Source organism: Neolamprologus multifasciatus, chromosome 17 (genome assembly GCF_963576455.1).
Source record: "Neolamprologus multifasciatus chromosome 17, fNeoMul1.2, whole genome shotgun sequence".
Lineage (NCBI taxonomy): Eukaryota > Metazoa > Chordata > Actinopteri > Cichliformes > Cichlidae > Neolamprologus > Neolamprologus multifasciatus.
Window position 1 is genome coordinate 22,720,943 of NC_140455.1, and position 24,675 is coordinate 22,745,617.

The 24,675-nt window shown below is 41.5% G+C and overlaps 1 protein-coding gene across 6 annotated transcripts in view; it reads right to left on the reverse strand.

Moving 5' to 3' along the window:
- The window catches only part of syt1a (synaptotagmin Ia), a 212,300-nt gene that overhangs the window by 87,391 nt on the left and 100,234 nt on the right, over positions 1-24,675 (reverse strand). The gene's annotated exons all lie outside the window — the stretch shown is intronic.

A 24,675-nucleotide genomic window follows, 5' to 3' on the forward strand; every position in this document is an offset into this window, starting at 1 on the left:
AAATGTTTATGATGCTTGACCAAAAGCTTGCAGGGAGATATTATTGCATTGGGTCTGCTCCACTTGACAGCTCCCAAGGAGTACCCGGTGTTGTCGATTTCAAGAGCTTTGCTGCATAACATAAGAGACTGTTGCATCTATGTGTTTACTGAGACATGGCTCCGTTTTGAATAACATGATCCAGCCTGAGGGACTATCACTGCAAAGCCAACAATCAAGCCAACACTAAACAAATCATGGTGCTAAGGCACTCTGGGTCTTCCCGGCTCCACTGACCATATATTGAAATCAAATGGTTGTGAAGATGAGGTTCCTGGAAGTGAATATTTGCACCCATAACTGCATCCTAGACTTCCTGATGCCAGTCGGTGCAGGCAGCCACAATTCCTGCCCAAACCCACTGAGCAAAGGTTTACTTTAGGGCTGCGTTCTGAGTCCCTTGCTCTCCATCCTGCAGACAGTTGTGGGTCTCATCAGCCAAAGTGAATCATAAGAGGAAGGTAAAGCAGCTAGCAGCATGGTGCAAAAAGCAAACTCTTCCTGAATGTGGCCAAAGGAGCACCACCATCTGCTGAACATGGGGGCAGGAGTCCAACAGCAGCTCCACCCCCTCCAGAGGCTGAAGGAGTTCTCACTTACTGTACACGATGCCACACGGTCATTGCAAGATCATTGCTGACCTACTTCCATCAGTGCTGGAGATTTTCAACCAGCACTGAATCCACAGAGGATCCAGCATCATAGGGCCACTGCCACACTCTTCCCATGGACTGCTTAATGACTCCAATCTCTCTCTTTCCAACCCCGACAACTAGAAATAACTTGTATATTATCATTCATAGCTGTTTCATTTACAGCATGATAATAAAATATGGCTGGAAGTATCAATAAGAGTGTCAGTTGGTTTGAGTAATAATATCAGTATCCACATTTGTTGCTTTTACTGTTATGTACCGATGGTGCTTACAACCCCCCCCCCCCCCCCCTCCAAAAAAAGGTCCACTCTAACCATTAAAAACTCTATAAGTACACTGAAACTACTTTTAACTGCACCAAAACCATGCTGGAGGTTCATGAAATCAGTGAATCGTAACAATAAGAATAAAGAGCACTATTATGCTCCCGAGAAGCACCCTTGTTATTAGAGCCTGGGTGAACATCAATTTTACACTATTTGTAGCCAAGCTATTTCTCAAAAACGAGGAAGAGAAAATCAAGGAAACAGCCCCCCTGCCATGGTCTGAATCCCAATCCTCTTCTGTCCTTCTCCTCCTTCTCCTCTTCTCTGTGTGCAGCCGGATGAAGCAGAGCTTATTACCTCAGCTGTCTCTGTGATTAGACCTACCCTACTCCACCAGAGGGACCCAGATACTGTAAGCGTGGGCCCCAGCTAAGCCAGTGTGACCTTGGAGTGAGGTGCAGCTCCCAGGGAGCCCGCAGAATGAACAATATGAGGCGGGGCGGGAGCCGAGCATACAAACATTCCATTATCATCCATAATGTGGGCTCTCTGCTGTGCCTATCCAAAACCTTAGAGCTCTACCATCTTCTTTCATTTTATCCTGCCAGGGAGGGGGAATCACTCCCTGTGCAATTTGGCCTAAGAGGAAGAAACCAGAGTACACGAATAAAGGGACTGGTTTGCTCCAGGCACAGCTGAAATTGGTCTATTACACCGCTCCATTTGAAATCAATGTAGGAGGGAGTGGCAGGGCCAAGCGCTCAGGGTTTTCTGTTTTGGCTTTCTTCTGTCTCTCGTCTTTGTTGTCTGACATTTTGGGCAATATAGGTTACAGGAAATACTGTGATCTCCAGGTATAAAGTAAAAGTAAAAAAGAAACGTTTCCAGCTATAAAGGTAGAGAAATCAATCACAGTCTCAGGGCCATCCCACTTCAGCTGACATCTTTCTACACATCTAATCGGCAAATCTAATGTATGGCACCCTATTTAAACTTCTTTATCAAGCACACAGCTGCTGCACAGCTGCAAACCCCTCTGTTCTATGGTTTGATCTTGCCGCCATCAAATAGTTTTTGACTGTAAGTAGTTCTGACGGGAAAAAGAACTTCAACTTCTGGATGAGCCAGCATCACATCCTTGTTATTACAGCCTCTTTAAGAACTTCAAGATTGTCCTTTTCGGCCATGTAGAACAAAATCCCCCAATCAGCTGTACGGCTATTCATTTCAACAAGTTAAGTGGAAATGTGAATGGTTTCTTATTAGTTCAAATTGAATATACGACACTGTAGCAGACATTACATTCAGTTCCTACCTAACCATGATTATAGAGATGGATCACCTCCTATGCTGAGCTAAAATACAATTTGTTATCGCCTCATAAACACTGCAGCTGGTGTAGAAGAGCACTGATCTAGCACTTTTTTTAAAAACTTCTTTCCACTCACTGAACCTCAACAGAGAAACTGTCATAAATAGCAAATCAGAGACGTCAATCGACCTCTATCTAAGTGAACAAAATGGCACATAAGTGGACTGATTCGTGTCCCCTGTTTTCCATCAGTGATGTGTGAGTGGATAAGGTGAAGCAGGATTAGTTGCAGAATGGTTTTATACAAATAAATGCAGACTTTAAAGCATTATCTATGCACAAAAGACTTTTAACCGATGAGACATAAGCAAGGCTCGGCACAAACTATCTCTGTTAATGCTGAGGACCATACAATCAGGCAGCATTGTCGCTGGAGTGGGACCCTCTCCTGCATGATCATTAGGCAAATAGAGATGCAGGGTTGGAGAGCAGGCAGGCTTACTTCTCTTCATTGTACAGATTTAGAAGGAAAAAAAAGAGTGGCATGCTATATTATCTTTGCTGCTGTGTAATCATCTTTGAAACGCTCTCCCTTGAATTATTGAAATATATGTGAATGACAGTTCATGCTGCAGTAGGAGAAAAGTTGTATTAACCAAAAACCACATCAGGAAGGGCGAGACTAATAAATCTTTTCCAGTTTCAAACTGCTTAAAGGCAGTAACCTTGAGCAAACAGAACAGTGCAAGACCGAGGTCAAAGCCCTAACTTCGAGAAGTTGTCTACTAAAATTATAGGGGCCATTCTCTATAATGACTGCTCCGAGGTAAACAGAATTAATCAAGATTACTGGACAGGATAGCTTGAAGGTGGCTCGCTGTAGGGAGACAGAAAGGCTGAGACTCAGCATTAGTCGTGAGCTTAGATAAATAGGTGATTTATAGGAGCCATTAATAGTGAGGGGCAGCCCACACATCTCATTACACAAGTTAGATTGTTTATAGCTGGTAAAGAAGCTGTGCCTTCACTGCTATGAAAGAAGATATTCAATCATAAGGTACACTTGATATAAAAAGGTCAAACTGATGCAAAACACTTAAAATAATTCAAAGAGAAAATGAGGAAATCTTGCAAGTTGGGTGGGATTTCATCATCTTATGACTTGGCTTAAGGCGAACAGTCTCAAAATACCCACCCCCATGTTTGATCATGTTTATTGTATTCAGCCATCTGCAGCTGATAACCCTTGACTGAACAAGCTGTTAGTTATCCCACGAGGGAGTGTGGAGAAATAGCCACACTTGTTTAGAAATGACTTTCCTGTAAGAAGCCAGTACTGCAGGCGATCTACAAAACTCCACGGGACAAGAGGGTGAAAGTCAAAAACCTGCTCAGATTCCAGACATGATATCTTTATTTCTTTTAATTAGATGTAGAAACAGCTTATGAGGTGACAAAGATCCCAAGGCACTGTTTCTCGCTGTCACTTTGTTTTCCTGGCGGTGACATTTAAGGCACAGGAAAACAACGGTAAACTTACAATCTGAGCTAAATCTTACCTGCCTGACTCTATCCTGTGGAGAAAATATACAGTACGAGCGCTAAGCTGATTCATCGATTAAAAAAAGAAAGAAAAAAGAGAGAGAACACCCAAGAGGGAAACAGCACTACCACGTTTGTCGCTGCCGCCGCCGTTCAACACTGGCCCAACGCATTCCTGTGACATTTAGGGGAATTAGGTGGTGTTAGGAAAAATGACAACCGCTTTGTCTCCGTTAAAGAGCTTAGTCGAGACAGAGTTTTGTTTAGCTCTCATATGATGCTTTGAAACACAAAGGAGGTGGCACTTGAGTGCACCACTTGTCAAGGTGAAAATTTGTTGCCGTAACTCGGTGCTACAGAGTCTTTCAGTTTAGGGAAGTGACACTAGCATGAAAAGACAGACAGCGTGGCTTTATTTGTTTTTACATGACACTAAAATCAAACTTCAGGAAACAATAGTGAAAATGTGGATGTTTTAATGAATATCCTAAGTTAATGAAACAAACATCTGAATATTATAAGCAGGGATTCTTTTAGAAACAGTGTACATATTAAGATATCTTGGTCACTGGATTGCAAGACCTGATTTCTTGAATTTCTGTCTAATTGGACCTCGTTCAGCATCCTCCAGTCTTCCAGATGTCTCACGGCTCCTCCATAAATCTCCTTCTAAATTCTCCAGATTTTTCATGCGAATGAGGGTGTGTGAGTGGGTGTTTGCCCTATTCTGACCTTCAGCTGTGGGCCAACAGTCCAGACCAATCATGCAAAGAGAAAACCAACTGCCAGCCCTGTTTGGGCTGCTGTCAGGTGTTGACAACCTGCATAAACATCGAGTGAAGAGCGTGGCTCACCTGAGGGGCAAAAGCCAGGATGAATGATCTGACGAGTCACTCAAATGAAAACAAGTTCACTTAGGCTAAATCTGTCCAATGAAGCAGGAAGTGTACGTCCACAGTGGTTCCACCAATGAGATAGAAGTGATGGGTAGTGCTGTGGGTGGGGCTAGATATTCTTATGGCTTCAAAATACACTAAACTACTCCTGTAGCTTATAAAACATTTGTGAGGTCTAGTTTTTTGTTATGCCACCTGTAATTTACATTTAAAGCTCTCTGGTGGGTTTCTTGCATTAATCTTAAGGATATTTGGCAGCACATCTTGGATATTTCTCCATCCTTCCATGTGCATGCATGCAAAGCCTGAGGCAGACCATGCTACAACAAACATGACTTTGATCAAATCAGACACAATATCAAGAGGAGGAACTGGGTCAGAGACGGGTTGCAAAGCAGCTTGCAGAAGCAAGAACAATCATCAGCTGATAAAGGACAATATTAAAATCAAGTCTACTGGCTTAACTTGACTCCATGGCTTCAAGGTTTTTCACAACTTTCTGTGCTTCTAATTCATTAAAAGAAAGCACCAAAGGAAAATCGACATCACTGATATAACCACTGTTTATTTCACTGATCTATCATTATTGTCAGTTGTTTTCCATCGACGAGATGAGTTTCGAAGTGAGAAGTATCCAATCAGAAGTATTCGCCTGGTGCAGTAAGGTTAGATGCACCCATTTGATCTGCCCCTGGGTAACAGTAATCTTGGACCCCTGTATTTGTGTTTGATGTCAAGGAAAATAAGATGCTTTGTAGCTATTTGCAGCTTGAACCGATAAACACTAAACAAAATGTTACAACTTATATTTAAGTCAACTGAATTAACTTTACATTTAATCCGCTGTGATGATAAACATGATGATATTCAATCAACTAAAACTAGATTAAAAATAAAAGAATTTAGATGCTTAAACTTGAGTTGTTTTAGTCAAAGGAATATGACTGAAAGTAAATACAAATTTGCTGTCAAAATTGACCCTGGATGTAACAAGAAAGTGAAAAAAAAATGTCAAAAAATTAGGTAGCTACTTATGGCTGCTTACTTATTCAAAAGGGGTGCTCAAAGCAGGTACTTGGCTCAGATGCACTTCCTGACACAACCCCAAAATGATTTGTGTCTCCTCCTACAATCGAGGCAGGGATCTTTTGCTTGTTAAAAAAATGTCTAAACAATTACAATATGGAGCCACTTCTGTCAAATAAGGTAACACAAATTAGTTGCTTTTATACACGCGGTCCAGTGGTGCAAATATGCACAGTCAACCCACTACAAAAAGCCCATCCTGTGTCCTTAATCCACCTATTTTATTTGAATATGCTTGTTTATCACCTTGGGACTCCTCATATTTATTATGTGATGCCTCAAGGTTTCTTAAAGTATAATATGTGTACTTTCCATAGAAAAGCTGTGAAAACTCTGACCTTCCTTCCATCCATTTTTATGTAAATCAATTGTATCCCCTGTAAAGAGAAAGCCTATTTGGGATGATTGACACAAATATGATTGGTCTATTACCCTATCAGTCATGCTATTAAGGTCTGCCATTATGAATCAGGCTTGATAGTTTGTGATTGGACACAAATGCACGTTGGGCTCATTAGATTTTACTGTCCCCAGCAGATCCAAATCAATGAACTCCGCTCTCTTAAAAGACTACGACTGATGTGACCTTTGGGGGTCAGTGTGATCCCAACTTCCCCTTAAATCGCTCGCAATCGATTATTAACAGAGAAAGGCGAGTTTACCTGTTATTAAACAGTTTGGATCCTTACACACTTTCACTGCTTACTCACACAGCTGCAAGGATGAATTATTTAACAAGGCAAGCTATAGTGAATTGTAGATAATGTAGAGCTTCAGGGCTTTATGTACATAACCAAAGACAATCCTGGGCATCCTAGTCTATCGTGTAATTATGCATGCAGATGCTGATTTTCCTCAAGGGGGAACATTGTGTGCCTGGCCTCTCTCTCCTGCCCCCTTAGAGATATGACAACACAAGAGGAAAAACCCACACACACCTACAGCGACACACAGTACACCAGAGAAGGACTGTTGCCCTCCAGGCATCTCTCTGTCAGTACACAGAAAAACTTCATTACGGTGAAACAAATGTACCCTCAGCAGCAAATCTCTTCTCTTTCACAAAGGTCTGGGCCGGATTGAATGATACAAAAAACGGACAATGCTGCTTAGTCCACCAGTGGTTCTGGATGAGACCCTTGATGTGTGTTGAAAGCCCAGACAAGCTCTAAAACTCATTTGGTCTGTAAAATGTGCTTTTGATGGTTTCCCTGAGAAACCGTGCACGACTCGCAGAGCGGGTGTGTATTTTCTCAGAAGCGTTTTGCCATGCCTGACATGATCCTATTTTGAATGGTCCGCTGTGGTAATAAGGTCATTTGTCTTGTGCAAAGGAGAGAGGTTCTATAGTTGTCATACCCTGAGCTGGAGATAAATGTGAAAGGGCTAATTCTGTGCCTGTGAAAAGAATTCATGCAGTAAGCCCTTTGTTCTCTCACTAACAGCGCGAGATAAAAAAAAAGAAGAAACAACTCAGTGACTGGAAATAAGAAAGGATGCAATTAAAACCACACTGGATGTCTTTCATTCACTTACTTATTAATCACGTTAATAACAATACAAATCTTTTTCGATTATCCTATTCTAAATTATAATCAAATTTAAAGCCCACGTTCTTTTGTGTATTGTGTCATCCTGCCCTCTTCACATTGTCTGTTTTGTATTTGCTGTCATGATGCCGTTATAATGCTGGTTTTTCTTCGTCTCCTTCTTAAAAAATGAGGCACGTTTTAGGGTAGTTTCAAAACTAACCTATTGGTCACCACTAAGGGCATTTACACACTCACACTAGGCAATCCAGAGAGTGCATTTGACTCCTAAAGTCCAGCTCAACTGCTTCCCCAATTTGCGCACAAAATCCACAAGATCATTAATGTCACTGTGGTCTGCAAGAAAGCTTTTCAAAAGCTAGAGAAAGACAGCCACGCATGAGCGAGGAAGTTAGATGGTGAGATAAAGTGACCCATGCCTAGGCCCAGATTGTTAAGTACAGTGTGAACGCAGGCCAGTAGAAGACTGGGAAGGGGAGGGAAGCAAAGTGCCATTAACTGATTTACAAGCTTTTCAGTATGACTGGATTTTATCACAGATATCTAACTTCAGAAAGGTTAACACCTACAAAAACTACAAAATGTATAAATCCACTATGCACTTTGCTAGGTTTAAGTGAAATAAAAGTAGAACATACAATAAATCAGGGTGTGCTTTACAGTGTGGCTCCTTCATTACTGACAGTTTGCTAATATGAGAGCATCCAGGCAGCAGATCCACCTTTTGCTCTTAATGTGTTGCATTTTAACTACTATTTATTGACTATAAACACTGATTCTTCCATGAAAATCGATTCTGTATTGTATTGTTTGTCCTTGTTTATGGTTAAATCCATCTGTGAAATATCATCCACAGTTTTTAAACATATTAAAACTGCTAAAAAAGTTTATAAAATAATAAATAAGAAAAACGAGGTTTGCTGTGATCGTGCAGGAAGTGTTAGTGTGTGCGTCTCCTTTCACTAGCAGGAATGTCCCACACAAAAAAAGAATCGTGCTGTGCAAGACACCAAGCTTTATGTTAAAATGGTGCGTGTTGCACCTCCGGGTGTACTCGTCCTGCTTCATCTTGTTTTAGTGATGGGATATGTGGTCGAGTACATGCTGTCCACACAAAGCATGCAACAAATGTGCTTCATGTCCTTCCACATCCTCCACTTTGAAAAGTGAAAGGCAGACGAGTCGATAACACTGTCCTTTTTACAAGTGCACGAGTTAGAAACAAAACGGGTTGTTCAGGCACTGCTTCTAATAAGTCCTCTATCATTCCCTTGCCATACTGTGGCTTTATGATCTACTCCGCTGCTGTAGTTATGAATAGATCCACCGAGGTCTGACCCTGCAGGCTGGCTCAGGTACAAAGCGTTTCTTCACACCGTGTGTTTATCTCCAAAAAGTCGAATTCCTCGGCGCGGTTTTCGTGTAATAATTTGCTTGGATCAAGCAGGAATGAGTGTTTTCACAGCTATAGTGGGAATCCGATTATCATACGGGGATCACGGTCGTCATGGAAACCAAGGATGGTGCACGGTGTTAAGCCGTCCCTTACACATCCGAGAACACTGGGAATTAGTGTGAAAATTCAGCTCCCTTAAAATAAAAGATGTGACAAATTCCGTCTTTCATAATAATAAGCGCATTCTCCGGCAGCTTAGCATTTTATTTGTGTTTATAGGCTCCATGGGTGGTAGGAGCACAATGTGCACTTTCTGGAGGCATTCCTCTGCCACCGTACGTTGCCACGATTTATGCATTCAATTAAACAAAGCATGAAATGTCAGAGCAGCATGTGTAAACTTTAAATTGGCTTCGAATGTGTTGAGGATAAAGGGCTGATACAGGTTATATACTCTTAACTTTCAGGTAACCACCTGACAGACTTGACAGTGCCATTAAAACCATTTGAAATGAGACGCTGAGACATTGAAACTTGCTGACCTGGTGCTTGATTTTGAACAAACTCAAACTTTTTCTATCAAAATAAGGCCTGTCTAAGGCTAACTCTTTTTTTCACTCACGCCCTGTTATTTCCCTCAATCAGACTCTCTTAAGCCACATAAGAGTTTCAACAGTTGTGTCAGTTGTTCCAGAAACCTGGAGAAACAATAGCTACTAAAAAAAATTCTTTCTCTGCTTTTTGTTCTTTCAGCTACTCCTGATCATCTGCCTCCATCACCCCCCATACTTAGCATCCTACATTGCCACGCCAGTCCTCTGGATTCATTCATACAGATACTTTGTTGAAATTGCCAGAAACCCAAACAAAACAAGCAATAAGAGGCTCTAATGTAAGTGTCCTGTTATCTTCTTTCATTACACCCTTGAATCTTTTCTGTGGTCTCCCTTGTTTCCTCCTCCCTAGAAGCTCCAAATTCAGCATCCTCTGTCCAGTATATCCACTCTTCCGTGCCCCAAACCATCTCAGCCTTCCCTTTCTTGCCTATCTTTGTCTCCAATTTTTGGGGGAGCCCCAGAGAAGTAGTGGTTATGGATTGAGCCTCCCAGGAGAGAGAGAGCAAAGATCAAGAAAAGCAGTGACCTAAAGATAAGCAAACATATAAAATAAATTTGTCCCACTACTCACATGACTTTGGAGTTTTTGTGTGCTATTAATTGTAACCCATAAAGGCCGGAGCCTGACATATTTAGTCCAAATGTCAGTTTTTAAAAACTTTTCAAACATCAAAAGCTCTGAGAGACTCAAAATTGAATCAGCAGCAAAAGCAGAAAGAAGCATTCTGCCATAATTCAATCAGTGGACATTGGTTAAGTAGATAAGGCCTGGAAAGTCTGACATTTTCATTATGCCGGATGAGGCAGATGAAGGCTGAAATCTTTTTTTTGTTTTTTGTGAGGGACATCATAAAGAGGGAGGGAGGAGGAGGGGGAGCGCAGGTGGATGGAGAGGCATCCAAAAAGATGGAGACAATGCTGTGAGGAGGAGATAAATGAAGCTGGAGTGGCTTGGCCACGTCAGGAGAGGACAGCCATCTGTGAGCTCATGCTGCAAAAAAAGCTTATCTTATTACCACCTCTCCTGAACAGTGAAAACTTCTCCCCCCCACCACCACCTCTCTCTCTCTGTCTCGCTCTCTGTCTTCCACTTTTCATGTCCTTGCCTTCTGCATTTCTGTGACAAAACAGTGTAATAATAATCCAGTGTGGCTTGAGACTTAATTAGAGCCTGTCATAGCTTTAATTTACACTAGTTTATAAATGCAGATGGCAGTCCTGTTCATTACCCTCTCAAGACATTCTTGGTTCATAAATTGAAATTAACAGCCTTTGCCTGGAAATGATCTACTTTGGATTTCCACACTGTGCCATCAGAGGTTTTAATTATGACTTTGGTAAAAAAATAAATAAATCAATTATGCATGCAGCCACCCATCAGCAGTAAGACAGAAAAATCACAACACGATGAGCGACTGAGAATGTCCGGGTCATCGTTACAGTGCGTTGCTGAGTGGTGTCGTGTGGCGCATGACCGCAACTCAGGGTCGACCCTGAACTCTCAACCCCGCCGCCCGCCCCTGCATCTCTGCTTTGGGGTCACAAACAGTTCCCGACACACTCCCGGGTAAAGACAACAACAAGCCACAATATACCCGCAACACACAACAAAAGACATGACTCCGAGCGCTGTCACCACTAATCATGCCGAGACAAAAGAGGATGCAGCTCAGATGCTGTGCGAGGGGTGTAATAATGTGTAGACAGACATGATAGGATATTTTCTGGGTGCTCGGGGACAAGAAGACAGCGCCGTTAAAAGGGATCAATGCGGGGATCAATAAAGTGGTGCGTAGTGAGCATTAAAAGCAAAGAGGAGCTAGACAGTTTAAAAGCCAGATGACCTGACAAGGAAGGTCCTTGACCAGAAGAAGTGACGGGCCTCTCTTACAATCACAGAGCCGTTATCCTCTGCAGTGTTTCATTTCAGTGCTGAGCAGTTTACTTCCAATTCTGAGCAACGTTTCATGGGAGGACAGATGAAGGAAAGCTGAAATGTGTGTATATATATATGCATATGAATTCGCCAGGACCACTCACAGCACTGCAAGGCTAGATTCCCTCCTTAGTGCCAGTCAAGCTTACTAGAGCGTGATGGGGGCTGGATTGATTGACGGACTAAAGGGGAAAAGGCAAAGAGAGCTTGCAGGAGAAAACCCGAGGTCAGACACTGTCACAGATCTGACTGGTGCATCCAGGAAAAAAGTGCCTGGAGGGCGTAATTCAGCTCACTTAAAGCTCTTAATACTTCATCTCCAGCGTTTTCCAGCCCCAGTCCAGTCAGGGCAAAAGTATTAAGAATAACATTGCATTTGGTCTCCAATTACAAAGCCATTGTAAACATTGACCTCCACTTTTTTTTAAAGTTGCCAATGTCTTTGTTGTATTACTTTTTGACTGTATCACATTTTCAAAATAAATTTAAAGAATGTAGTTGAATGTAATCAGTAGGGATGGGTAGGTTCTGTCATAAACGGTAGTAACCAGACCGAAAAGCAGCGCACATTTCGGTGCTTTATTTCGGTGCTTTATTTCGGTGCTTTATTTCGGTGCTTTTTTTTTTTCCTGAGCTGTGATACGCTTTAGATTCTAGCCAATCATTTTACATTTCCGAGGATAGTAGGCGGGTCCAGGTACGTACGTTCTTTTAGAGCAGAGCTACAGATTAAAGATGCCCAAGGTGAAGCGATCAAAAGTCTGGCTGTACTTCACAGCAAAATATGCAAACTCAACAGCCTGCAACAAGTGCTTTAAGGTGATGCTGTGATACTGTCAAAGAAGGTAACACCTCAAATCTGATGAAACACCTGGCGACGCATAGCGTTTTTTTTTTAAAAAAGCCAAGGAATGCGCCTTATTTGATAGCTTGCTGCGAGACCTCACACCGTGCACATCTACTGCGGGTGTGGTGCCTGTTATCGGACCCGGAGTTTGCAACATCCCCCAAAAACCCGAAGAGTAGAGTCCTGGCCCCAACCCCATCCAGTGTAGCAGAAATGATGACAGATGATGATGGCAGCAGCAGCCGTTCTTCTCTGCGTGAGTAGCTTAATGTTGTTCGTGTGTAATTTACGTTGAGTAGGCTAACCACGTTATTACATTAATGCATGTAAGGTGAACTAGCAAACATCATCATAGCTACATGCGGCTGTCTTCTTGTTTGATGGCAGATACTCCCTTCACCCTGGCCAAAAAGGCTGAAATGACCAAAGAAAAAGTGGAAAACAGTTAAACATGAGAGGTTTTTGGACAAAGTTTGTGTTTTTTCCATTGATTATGCACTGCTTCCAGCCAAGAATGATGCCATATATGCCCTATAGCTGCAGAAAAGGCTAACATTGTTATCTTTTTACAAAAAAACAGCTGAACATGAGAGGTTTTTGGACCAATTTTGTGTTTTCCATTCTTTAAGCACCGGTTTGGGCACCGTTTAAGCACCGGCACCGTTTCAAAAGTACCAGTATGGCACCGGTATCGGATAAAACCTAAACGATACCCATCCCTAGTAATCAGTACTGAGTACCTTGTAGCAATTTCCATTTAGTGGACTGACACCTTTGGACAGTAAACACAATCACAATTTGTGTTACTGTGACAGAAGAAAATGAATATTTAAACCTGTTACATACCAGTTACGCTACTAATACCTGGCAGAAATACCTTGGATTCCATTAAATAAACCACTGGTTTACCATTCTATGTTTGATAAAGAAGGAGAAACAGTTTTCAGACAAAAACATACGGAGAAACTGTACAATATAAACACATGTGCATTTGATTCACGCATATAAAAAACACTTCAGGTTTAAACTTGTGGCCCTGACATGTATGTCTGTAGAATTATATACATATATTTGAGCCTGTACTGACGTTGATGTTGGTGTTTTAGAGCTAATTGTCTTTTCCCCCCAAAAAGTCCCTAAAAGGTTTAAACAAGACCAAATATCAAGGGTAAAAGAAGCCATGTCTGCCACATGACCACAAACCAGAAACTTCAACCTTGCTGGGAGGATTTTTAGTGTGTGAATAATTTTTTTTCTTTAATGCAAATGCAAATATTTTATAAGTAATGCATGAGTTAACATCTCCATTTTTAGGATCTATACCCCACTACTGCTGCACATTAGCCAGCAGAATTATGTTGAAAGCACAGATAAACATCACCCAGGGACACTGGTGCATGCTACTGACTGCCCCATGTCAGCCTCTGACTGATATTACAGATATTCAATGCATGTAAGTAAACGGTGCACCACTGCATCGAATTATAAAAAGAAAGAAAGAAACATATATTTTAGCACTAAATGAAATCCCAGTGACTTTAAATAACATGACAGAATAGCCGAGATCCATGTCTCCAAATATATACAATAACCCACATAAAGCTGAATAGAGATGCTTTAAATAGCATGCTGTGAGATGATGCAACAAAATGCAAAATACCTGAAAATGCAAAACACAGTTTGCGGCGACAGACAGTTACCAAATTATTAATATGCTTTACCCAAGTAAAACACGCTATCTTAGCCCCTGCACTCACTCCCTAAAAACATCTTGGTCCTGAGGGTGAACTCTGACCATGCCGTGACTATTGATGGGACAGTAAATCAGCGAGGAGTATTGACTGAATGTCACACTAAGGCCACCATAATCCAACAGCTCATTCTCTGCATGAACTACGCTCTCACTGTGCATTCTGGGTAATTTTTTTTTCTCCTCTTGGGGGTTGATCATATCAAGAGCCAAAGTGGTTATTTATACTGACAGTTATGAGACAGAGAGAGACGGAGAGGGATGTCTGCGTTTGTTGGAGAGAGAAAGGCTCGAGTTACACAATCATTAGGATACTTTTTAAATGTGTGTTTCAGTGATGATAAAAAAATATATATAATCTGTTTGACTGCTATTCAATCCCAGGTGGTTTCAGGTAACAAACTTTACTGTGGAGCGGTGGATTTTGTTGATCTGGCTTAAGATGTTTACAAGCACATGTTCCTCCCAAAAATTCAGTCACGACTTTTGGCAGCAGGTGAAAGTGATGACAGATGAATAATGCATAGGCTCATTGTGCTGTAGTTAATGACCGTGATCACACATTGCCATGTCACCTCTACCTTCTCAACTCATCTGAGAGCAGGTGATATGTGTGAAAGTATTCTTGTCTAAGTTAAACATTTCACTTGTGTTTCTCTGATCCCAGTAATTCATAATGATGTGAACTGCGTGTGTGTGTGATGGTGGAGGGTGCGGTAGCTCTTCAGAGGAAGTGCAAAGCCACTGATTGCATTTAGCTGCCTTTTCTGCCACTCCTCATCAAACGAATGCAAGAAAATGTGAATTTATACTCGCACAGGAGCCTCCAGCGTGAGCCACTTCTGTACTTCTCCCTGCCACAGAAAAGGAGAGGAGGGAAAAAAAAACCTCTGAAAGCTTTGAAATGCATTTCAAGCTGCTTTTTTCCCTCCCTCGGCCTCGCAATCATGACCACATGAATCAAAATTGTGCGCATGAATACAGTGTTCATTTGCGGCGGTGTGTATTCATGCCAGTGCGCTGCAACTGCAAGCACTGCAAGACACATCTGTAATGGGATCTGTTTCCTCCATAGTGGGCCGCCTCGATGGGCCAGCTGATAGTACATTTCCAGGCGGCTATCTAAGATCAATGATGACCCTCCATTTACCACAGCCTGCTCTCCTTCAGCCCCGATGCATTAAAGGACAGAGTCGGGAGGAAATGCCAGATGTGCAGATAACCCCCTCCTGGCTTTTCTCTTTCTGTGACAGCCTTTTAACATGATAGATCCACTAATTTCTGAAAAACAGGATTGACTGGAAGGTCAAAGAGAGAAGGTGACACTACTGACCTCAGAAGAGAGGCTAAATAGAAATCCAATTTTTTTTTTAACCACTTACATACAGGCTCGGTTTTGTCATTGTATTTTCACTGGCTTGCAGGTTAAGACTTGGATCAAAACTAATCAACATAAGCAAACTCTTCTTCCCTTCTGACCTTCAATGCAAACTCTGTTTGCCAGCGACCAAGCTGCTCTCAGTGTCAAAAGACTCCACCTCCAACCTAAAGAAACATCTGGAAGTAAATTCCTTTTTAAAAGCTAACGTTAGCCTACCGCAACTACCTTGTTTTAGTTGTGGTAGCTACCAGGGTTATGTGCCACTTCAGTATCTTCGATGTAATATAGCTGTGTGATTTATTACTATTACCGAAGGTTATAGTTCATAGACTGCAGACTGTTAGACTTGATGGATAGAATTAACAACCTGCTAACTGCAAATAATCATGTGCAGTTCTGAACCTAGTCTATAAACTAACCTCAGCTAATGCCAGCTAACAATGTTAGCTCAGTGGCGAGTAGCCTTCAGTAACAGTAATAAATCACACAGCAATAGTACATTCATGTAGTTGTAAAAAGCACGACAATATATTAAGTAATCCAAAGTATTCAGAATATGTTACTCACATTGAGTAACTTAACGGAATATATAACAAACTACATTTTGGGCCATGGAACACATTTTAAAAGTAACCTTCCCAACACTGTTTATTTATAACAGTTGTCTTCATTTCCTTGCCATGAAAGGAGGTTAACTAAACACAAAAAAACAACACAGACAGAAAAAAAAGATCTGTATCAACACTGCCTTTCGGTCAAATTAATATTTCATGCATCAGTATCAGCGGCGGCCCAAAATTTGCAAAAGACCACAGTATTTACAAAGACTTTCTATGTACATGTTCATCCTCTGGGCTTGGGCAGTTTATTTATAATTCAAAATAATCTATAAATCCTTCACATCTGACCTCAGATGTAAGATTTACTCAGTCTATGCCCTGTTTCTAATCCATTAATTCAGGCTTTTAAAAGTTTCCATCACTGATTCGAGTTCATATAAAACCACATGTTACATGTAAAAACTTTCCGTTTTCTTCTATTTACTAAAAGTAACAGTGAAAATACAGACATGTATTTTTTCTGTGTGAGCGATGGTCATAGAACTCATGGCTGTACACGCTCGCACAACGTTGCTTAAAAAGCTTCCCGACTATGACACAAAGATAGTGATAATTAACACAGCGAAGAAAAAAAAGCGTTTTCCCTCATTTCACATTCTGTCAAACACAAAACAAGCTCATGCTTAGTGCTTTAACTACTGAAAACCAGTGGATTGTTGCTATGCAACACTTAAATATGTTCGAGGTGCTACTCTCCCTTTACCTTTCACTAACCTGTACTCTGAGCGCTGAAAAAAAGAAAAAGAAAACTGCACTTTCTTTGTGCTGTCAGGCTTGGCCCTTTCCTCTCTGTAAATGCAGGTCTGTGGCGAATATGGAGCCTTCTGTGGAGTCAGAGATCTAGTGATAAAAAACGGCTCCTTTTTTCCACTCAGCTCGTAGCAGACAGCATGCTGATTTACATAGTGCAGTGACAAGGACGACAGCTGCTGCCGTGTTCCGAGATGGAAAATATATCTCCGCTCCTTTCACATCACAACCCTTCCTTTTTCCCTTTCTACACTTTAACCCCAGTTCACATCAGCTCTGTATTTATATCGCCCACTTCCTGTCGTTGGTGTTTCTGTTGCTCGACACCACAGTTTCCAGGTTAACGGTGAGATTAACGGGAGAGCAGCAAAACGACCCAAGCACAGAAGAGAAGGGTGGAACGAAAACAAATGTAAGATGCATTAAATACAGCATGAAAAGGAGGAACTGGGTTCCCAAGTGGCTTGCAGGATGTAGCAAATATGCAGCAGCCTAAACTGAATGCCCTGTTTGTCACTTTGCTAATAGAAGGTATAGAGGTGTATCAAGTGAAATGACACTATGCTTGATTTTCAATTCAATTCAATTCAATTCAATTTTATTTATATAGCGCCAAATCACAACAAATGTCGCCTCAAGGCGCTTCATAGATACAGAGAAAAGCCCAACAATCATATGACCCCCTATGAGCAAGCACTTTGGCGACAGTGGGAAGGAAAAACTCCCTTTTAACAGGAAGAAACCTCCGGCAGAACCAGGCTCAGGGAGGGGCAGCCATCTGCTGCGACCGGTTGGGGTGAGAGAAGGAAGACAGGATAAAAGACATGCTGTGGAAGAGAGACAGAGATTAATAACAGATACGATTCAATACAGAGAGGTCTGTTAACACATAGTGAGTGAGAAAGGTGACTGGAAAGGAAAAACTCAATGCATCATGGGAATCCCCCGGCAGCCTACATCTATTGCAGCATAACTAAGGGAGGATTCAGGGTCACCTGGTCCAGCCCTAACTATATGCTTTAGCAAAAAGGAAAGTTTTAAGCCTAATCTTAAAAGTAGAGATAGTGTCTGTCTCCCGAATCCAAACTGGAAGCTGGTTCCACAGAAGAGGGGCCTGAAAACTGAAGGCTCTCCCTCCCATTCTACTTTTAAATACTCTAGGAACAACAAGTAGGCCTGCAGAGCGGGAGCGAAGTGCTCTAATAGGGTGATATGGTACTACAAGGTCATTAAGATAAGATGGGGCCTGATTATTTAAGACCTTGTATGTGAGGAGCAAGATTTTGAATTCAATTCTGGATTTAACAGGAAGCCAATGAAGGGAAGCCAAAACAGGAGAAATATGCTCTCTCTTTCTAGTCCCTGTCAGTACTCTTGCTGCAGCATTTTGGATTAACTGAAGGCTTTTCAGTGAGTTTTTTGGACATCCTGATAATAATGAATTGCAGTAGTCCAGCCTGGAAGTAATAAATGCATGAACTAGTTTTTCAGCGTCACTCTGAGACAGGATATTTCTAATTTTAGAGATGTTGCGCAAATGGAAGAACGCAGTCTTACATATTTGTTTAATATGTGCGTTGAAGGACATATCCTGGTCAAAAATGACTCCAAGGTTCCTCACAGTGTTACTGGAGGCCAAGGTAATGCCATCCAGAGTAAGAATCTGGTTAGATACCATATTTCTAAGCTTTTCAGCGCCGAGTACAATGACCTCAGTTTTATCTGAGTTAAGAAGCAGAAAATTAGTGGCCATCCAAGTCTTTATGACTTTAAGACATTCCTGCAGTTTAACTAATTGGTGTGTGTTATCTGGCTTCATGGACAGATAGAGCTGGGTGTCATCTGCATAGCAGTGAAAATGTATGCTATGTCTTCTAATGATGCTGCCTAGGGGAAGCATGTATAATGTAAACAGAATTGGTCCTAGCACCGAACCCTGTGGAACTCCATAATTAACCTCAGTGTGTGAAGAGGACTCTCCATTTACATGCACAAATTGGAGTCTATTAGATAGATATGATACAAACCACTGCAGTGCAATACCTGTAATACCTACAGCATGTTCTAATCGCTCTAATAGGATATTATGGTCAACAGTATCGAATGCTGCACTAAGGTCAAGAAGGACAAGCACAGAGATGAGTCCACTGTCAGAGGCCATAAGAAGATCATTTGTAACCTTCACTAAAGCTGTTTCTGTGCTGTGATGAGCTCTGAAACCTGACTGAAACTCTTCAAATAAACCATTCCTCTGCAGATGATCTGTTAGCTGTTTGACAACTACTCTTTCAAGGATTTTTGATATGAAAGGAAGGTTGGAGATTGGCCTATAATTAGCTAAGACTGCTGGGTCTAGAGATGGCTTTTTGAGTAAAGGTTTAACTGCAGCCACCTTGAAGGCCTGTGGTACATAGCCGATTATTAGAGATAGGTTGATCATATATAAGATCGAAGAATTAATCAATGGCAGGACTTCTTTGAGCAGTTTTGTAGGAATGGGGTCTAAAAGACACGTTGATGGTTTGGAGGAAGTAATTATTGAAGTTAACTCAGAAAGATCGATTGGAAAAAAAGAGTCTAACTTAACATCAATGGAACTAAGAGTAGCTGTAGATAATATTACATCTGTGGGATGATTATTGGTAATTTTTTCTCTAATGATAAAAATTTTATTTGTGAAGAAGTTCATGAAGTCATCACTAGTTAACGTTAAAGGGATGGTTGGCTCAAAAGAGCTCTGACTTTTTGTCAGCCTGGCTACAGTGCTGAAGAGAAACCTGGGGTTGTTCTTATTTTCTTCAATCAGTGATGAGTAGTAAGCTGTTCTGGCTTTGCGGAGGGCTTTCTTATAAAGCAACAAACTATTTCTCCAGGCTAAATGATGATCCTCTAAATTTGTGACACGCCATTTCCTCTCCAGATTACGAGTCATCTGCTTTAGGGTACGTGTTTGAGAATTATACCACGGGGTCAGGTACTTCTGATTAGAGACCTTAGTTTTCATTGGAGCTACAGTATCCAGAGTCGTACGTAGTGAGGAGGTGAAATTATTAACAAGATAATCGACCTCTGTTGGGGTAGCGTTCAGATAGCTGCTCTGCTCTGTGTTGGTACAGGGCATTGACGATGATAACAGTGGCTGGATTATATTCTTAAACTTAGTTACAGCGCTTTCAGAAAGACATCTACTTTGATAAAGTCCACTCTCCACTGCTGCGTAATCAATTATTGTAAATGTAAATGTCATCAAGAAATGATCAGACAGGAGAGGGTTTTCAGGAAACACTGTTAAATGTTCAGTTTCTATGCCATATGTTAAAACAAGATCTAGAGTGTGATTAAAGTGGTGGGTGGGTTCTTTTACATTTTGAGAGAAACCAATTGAGTCTAACAACAGATTAAATGCCATGTTGAGGCTGTCATTTTTAGCATCAACATGGATGTTAAAATCACCCACAATAATTATTTTATCTGAGCTCAGAACTAAATTAGATATAAAGTCTGAGAAATCAGACAGAAACTCTGTGTAAGGCCCAGGTGGACGATAGATGATAACAAGTAAGACTGGTTTCTGAGTTTCACAGCTGGGGTGGACAATGCTAAGCATCAGGCTTTCAAATGAATTAACAGTCTGTCTTGGTCTTTCATTAATTAATAGACTGGTGTGAAAAATTGCTGCCACACCGCCCCCTCGACCTGTGCTTCGAGATTTCTGGTAGTTAGAATGACTCGGGGGTGTTAATTCATTTAAACTAACATAATCATCCTGCTGCAACCAGGTTTCTGTAAGGCAGAGTAAATCAATTTGTTGATCAATTATTAAGTCATGTACTAACAGAGACTTGGAGGAGAGAGACCTAATATTTAATAATCCACATTTCACTGTTTTACTCTTTGGTTCAGATGTGGATACTGTATTGTTCTTTCTTTGTAAATGTTTAAGTTGTTTGTTGCTGGTTTTTAGTTTGTTTTTTGTCTTTTTGGAAGCAGACACAGTCTCTATGGAGATGGGTTTTTGGGGGGGTAGCAGGAGGAGAGAAGCTGCAGAGAGGCGTGTAAGACTGCAACTCTGCTTCCTGGTCCCAACTCTGGATAGTCATGTTTTGAGGGGTTTAATAAATTTGTCGATATTTCTAGAAATGAGAGCTGCTCCATCCAAAGTGGGATGGATGCCATCTCTCCTAACAAGACCAGGTTTCCTCCAGAAGGTTTGCCAATTATCTATGAAGCCCACATCGTTTCTGGGACACCACTCAGACAGCCAGCAATTTAAGGAGAACATGCGGCTAAACATGTCACTCCTGGTCTGATTGGGGAGGGGACCAGAGAAAACTACAGAGTCCGACATTGTTTTGGTAAAGTTGCACACCGATTCAATTTTTTGGGGGTCAAGTCACGATTTTGGCAGTTGATTATAAAAACAAGATAAAAAGATTTTTGCTCCACATTTGGCTTCATTTGGATGATTAGTTTAAAATCCCTGGGTTTATTATTAGCTTTCCCAATTAGTGAACATTACAATGATGGTTCAGAAGACAGGGTGGGAGTGGAGTGGCCGGTGCTTTGCTGTCCACTGGTGATAAAAACAGCCTTAGGTCAAAGACTGGGAGGCTTTTATTGTTTCTCTCAGGGGGAGTGTTGGTGATGGGTGCTGGCTATCATCTGTTCTTGGAGGACATGCAGCAGTGCACATAATCAATGTCATGCTGAGCCAGTGTACGTGTATCGGTGTGGGCGTGAGCACATGTGGGAGCAAAATGCACGCCCTCTGATAGGCTAAGTCCACCGGCCTCTGTGGATCAGACGATTGAGTGCACTAAGATCCCATCTAACAGAAATAACTCATTTTCATGTCTGATTTCACACCCTCTCGCTGTGTTCACTGTTATCACACAGAAGATGTAAAACACGTTTAATTAATTCACGAAACTGTGTGATTTGCATTTTACAGTGGCAGAATATGGAGCACTGGTTATATTAAAAATATTATTATCAATGAATGTAATTAATTTTAGATAACACAATAAATCTAACTCGAGAAGCTGTGTTTTTAAAGTGCTTTGCATGCAGGTGTGTAAAACCATGCATTAAAAATCAATAAAACAGATCAATGAAGCCCTGACTGACTCATATATCACTTTTATTACAGCCGAAGCAGATTAATCAAATCACAGTGTTTTATAAAGTGAAACGAAGCATTTTGCAGTGGGAGAGGGTATTTTTTCCTGTGTACTTTACACTAGGTGTTAGATCCAGCAGAGAAATCAGCAACATAATCCAGGTACATTGGCTGATTCGAATGTAGCTTTCTGTCAAATTTAGCACAATATACACTTTTCCCCACTTTAACATAAATTTCTACTTTAAGACAACTTCTTTCTCTTTAAAAGAGTGATCAGGGGGTGCAAGGATATAAAATATCAATGGTTAATATTTAATGAATCTGTAAATATTTGTTAAATATAGCGAATGTGATAATCAATAATGTGCATATTGTATAACTGCCATGTTTTCATGAGGATAAACAGCCCATCACCTGCAGCTCCTCAAAGCCAGTGTAGTTCAAAGTTAAAGTTCAAAGGTGTGTCTAGAACCTGACCAATCAGTAGTCTGCCATTTACACTAAAAGATCCTGAAGACTTTGAAGCTATAGGAAAAAGCAAAGTATCCTCGACTCCAAGCAAACAGCGACTTGATACTTCTGTGATTTATAGTCAGTGTGGCAAAGAATCCAACACCCCATTTGTAAGCTTTGCCAGTGTTGCAGGACTTGTAATCGTTCAGCCAAACTACCTGGTTAAGTGCTAAGCACTGATGTTGATGGGCTCCAGCGACAGTCGGTACTAGTTTGTTAACGCAAATTAAGTCTAGTAAATACTCAAACACTGTTGTGTCTGCGCCTCGCCGACTGTTCCCCTGCAACCAAAACACTGAATCTGTCATTCCTCGCACTATATTATCTAATCACCACATGAATAATCTTTACAAACAAGGCAACGTCCTGCATAATTTCCCTGCTCTCACACTGTCAGCTTGTAGCACATCCCGTTTTTGGCCATCACTCTGAAAGCTCCATTTTTCTCTGACTATTGGATCTGTCCACAGGAGGTGGTGCTGAAATTTCACCCTGCGCACAGGACCACTGTCCATGGTTCTGAATCAGCACCGCACGGCCTGAGTGCAGAGGCACAGGCTCCCACAGAGAGAAAAAAATAAGAATTTTGCTGGCTGGATGAACGGATGGAGCAGCTTGGACTTTGTCTCAGCTGGGACTGTCTGTAAGTGGCAAACAAGGCAGAGTCTCAGCAGGCAGGGAGCTCCACGCCCTGTTTGCTTCAGAGCTGTCACATGTGACAGCGTCATCTACAAAGAGATGGGGAGCTGGAGGTCTGAATACATCCCTTAGATAGACAGAAAAAATGATTGTGGCTAGAGCTAGGTCGAACATTGCCTGCCTCAGTAGAATATCCTGAAAAAACAGCTGAATGTGTGACACAAAAGAAAGACAGCAGTTGCACTTTTTCAATAATCAAAAGCCTTTTCTGTTTTGTTTGGGTTTTTTTTTACATCCTGCGTGTGTTTTAAAATTCAGGCCGACACATTGAGGATGCAATTCCAGTGGGACGTTGTGTGAAAAGAACGGCTGATCCCTGGTCATGAGAGGCCAACCCCACTCCATCCTGTCTTTCCCTGGAGTAGAAAAGCCAGCCAATCAGAGAGGACGAGGCAATGAGTCACGGAGAGAGCAGACCGCATCCAGTGGACCGAAAGGAGCTGTCTGACGCTCTGGGCAGCAAAAGCGGTAACGTCCATGGATGGAGCGATCCGCTCAGGTCTCCAACACACACAAACGTACAGGAGATACATGTGATTTACAGATCGGTTGGGTTTTTTTTTCTCTAAATTTCAATTCATTTAATGTAAAAAGTAAAAAAATTCCCTCTTCCTTACCATAGTTTATGACTCTTGCTCTCTCTTTTATGAGATTTATGAGAGAGTTCATTACTCTCAGATATTACCAGCCCTCAATAACTCATGAAGCGCCCACCGTAACGTTGCAAGGTTGTGTGAAGGTCAGCATATTGCTTACTTCCACAACTCCGGCTGAGCTGTGTTAAAGCTTTGTAAAACTATAGCACAGTGCCTGACATTCAAGGCTAAACGGCCGTTTAAATAAACAAAAACACAGTGAATAGGCCATGTGAATGAGCGCCTGAGACGCTCATTAACTATTGATGCGAAGGGAGCTCTCACAGTCAGATACGTAGCACACAGCACAGGCACCTACGTGCAACACACACAGTTGTGAAATCACATGACAATGCCAACGGGTGTAATATTTCCCCCCCCAAAAAAATGGTTAAATTATTCTCAAAGTGAATTAATCTTATTAAATAGCTTCCATAAATTACTCATGATCTTACACATAAATCAAATGATAACAATGGAATGAATATGAGAGATGAGCAGGTTTTTCATGTCCTCTACTGGAAGCACAAATCCATTTTCCAATGAGCCACAAAGGCGCTGCGGATGTGAAAAGAATTTATTGGACCTTGTAGGAGAATAAAGGATTTGGAAGGTGATGGAAAATGGAGTAAAACCAAAATGTATTGGTTTTGAGCCTGAAAAGACTGGAGCTTTGTGCTGCCTTGTTCTAGCGCAAGACTGACAGACGGGCACTGTTTGAACCCCCACAATCGGCCAACTTTCACCTCTTTCATGTCTACTGTACCTCAGCTCGCGTGGAGGGAAGAATTCGAAGGAAGAGAGATCGACTAGTTCATTTCACTGGAATCCGGGATAATGAGGCCAGAGAGAGAGAGAGGAAGAGATAAGGCACGACAAAGGGGAAATGACAAACGGCGGGGTAGGCAGCACGTTGATTCGATTACAGCACAACTTCTCATTAAACGACATAGAAAGCCAGCCCTGGGTCAGGAAGCCACAATACTAAATACATAGTGGATACACCTGCTAAGAGCAGCATGTTTGTTCTCTTGGCTGTAGGGCGATAATGGTTTCCTCTGA